Here is a 2435-nt window from a genome sequence, read left to right as displayed (position 1 = left end):
AACAGCCATGGGGACTAAATTTGCACCCCAATATGCCAACATTTTCATGCACAGATTCGAACAAGATTTCTTCTCTATGCAGGATCGCCAACCAACATTATACACCAAGTACATGACGACATTTTCTTCCTCTGGACCCATGGCGAGGAGTCACTGATAAAACTACACAGTGACATCAACACGTTTCACCCCACCATCAAACTTACTATGGACTACTCTCGACTATCTGTCTCATTTTTAGACACATGCATCTCCATCAAGGATGGACACCTCAGCACCACACTCTACCGCAAACCCACAGACAACCTCCCAATGCTACACTTCTCCAGCTTCCACCCAAAACATATTAAAACAGCCATTCCCGGTGGACAAGCCCAATGCGTACATCGGATCAGCTCAGATGAGGAAGAATGTGACGGACACCTGGAAGTACTCTGGGATGCCCTCACAAAAACAGGGTATGATGGCCAACTCATCGACCGCCAGTTCCGACGTGCCACAGCAAGGAACCGTAATGACCTCCTCAAGAGACAGACACGTGCTGCAACCGGCAGGGTCCCTTTCGTTGTTCAGTATTTCACAGGAGCTGAAAAACTACACCATGTTCTTCGTGACCTGCAACACAGTATCAATGAGGATGAGCACCTCACCAAGACCTTCCCCACACCTCCACTACTTGCCTTTAAACAAACGCCAAACCTCAAACAGACCGTTGTTCGTAGCAAGCTACCCTGCTGTCAGGACAACTCCATACAACCCTAACATGGTAGGCGCTGCAAGACGTGTCAGAGTGTGGACATAGATACCACCATTACACGTGGGGACATCTCCCACCTTGTACATGGTAGGTACTCATGTGATTCAGCTAACGTTGTCTATCTTATACTTTGCAAGCAAGGATGCCCGGAGGCATGGTGCATTGGGGAAACCAAGCAAAGGCTACGATAACGGGTGAATGGGCACCACACATCAATCAACAGACAGGAGTGTTCCCTCTCAGTTGGGGAACACTTTAGTGGCCCAGGACGTTCGACCTCGGACCTTCGGATGACTATCCTCCAAGGTGGACTTGGGGACAGGCAGCAGAAAAAAGTGGCCGAGCAGAGGCTGATAGCTTGGTTCGGTACCCACAGGGAGGGCCTCAACCGGGACCTTGGGTTCATGTCACATCACAGGTGACCACCAATGCACTATACACACACATAGATACTCCTACACACACACACTCTCTCACACACACAGACACTCCTATACACACATACACATGGACACACATATACACAGATGCGCACACAGACACCTACACACACCCTTACGGACACACACACTCCCACACTCACACATGTACCCCCTCACAGTCTTAAGACACTTTGCACTCACTACACACACACATACGCTTTCTCACACTCACAACACCCAACCCAGACAGACACACACACACAGACAGACAAAGATCCACATGCACACATACATTTTGTGGGGTGAATTTGTACTTGCAGGGTTACATTGTACTTTGCTCAAAAACTGCCTGCATTCATGTAGAACTCTGAGCTCAAAAACTGCATGAATTCATGTAAAACTCCGTTATCTCACATTTTAGATGAGAATCAATCTAAACATCAGGTCATAGACAGAGAGCACAGGGGGCTAACACCTTCAACATATTGTCTAGTTATCACCATTGTTAACAGATAACCTGAGAATGCAACTTTTTAAAACAAGGGTTTGTGATTTACACATGAAAGAAGTGAAACTATCATGGTATTCTAACAGCTGAAAGGCTTAACAGACAATCAATTTTTCAATGTATAATTTCAGTTACATCACACTGTAAATTTTTTGCTATAAATTCTGTGTGTTAGGATTGAGCCCTCCACTACCACCTGATGAAGGAGCAACGCTCAAAAAGCTAGTGTGCTTCCAATTAAACCTGTTGGACTATAACCTGGTGTTGTGTGATTTTTTAACGTGGAAAGATAAAGCTGATAATGGGGATCATACGCGGATGACAAAGGGTTGGCTATGCTGAAATCAATCCGTGTCATGCAGGATATAGAGTGCGTGGGTGGATAAAGCACATGAAATGTGTTGCTGAGTTTCGAAAATTATTGATCTCAATATTGAGTGCTGAAGACTTGCATAGTCCCCAGACGAATAATGAGATGTTGTCTTTAGTGCTTTCACTGTGCCTTGCTGGAGCACGGCAGCATGATCGACAGAAACCTTGAGCACAGAACACAAAAGATGTTCTGAAGTGACAAGCATCTCGGAGCCTAAAGTCATTTTACAAACAGAGCAAAAGTATTTCACAAAGTAATCCTGCATGTCTGTATTTCATGCCTCCAATGCAGAGGAGACCACATTTGGAGCAGTGGTTTGATTTGTCGTGGTCGCACGTACGGAGAAACAATGAAAAGTGATATTTTTCACGCTCT

General features: G+C 45.5%; 1 pseudogene; it reads left to right on the top strand.

Annotated features, from left to right (window-relative positions):
- The first annotated feature begins 207 nt into the window (after positions 1 to 207).
- Positions 208 to 1179, top strand: LOC148136416 (uncharacterized; annotated as a pseudogene).
- Positions 1180 to 2435: the final 1256 nt, after the last annotated feature.

The sequence above is a fragment of the Chiloscyllium plagiosum genome, unplaced genomic scaffold (assembly GCF_037043375.1).
Source record: "Chiloscyllium plagiosum isolate Xiang-an unplaced genomic scaffold, Cpla_swu_hap1 HiC_scaffold_45, whole genome shotgun sequence".
Lineage (NCBI taxonomy): Eukaryota > Metazoa > Chordata > Chondrichthyes > Orectolobiformes > Hemiscylliidae > Chiloscyllium > Chiloscyllium plagiosum.
Note: the sequence above shows the minus strand (reverse complement) of the source record. Positions and strands in the feature narration are given on the sequence as shown.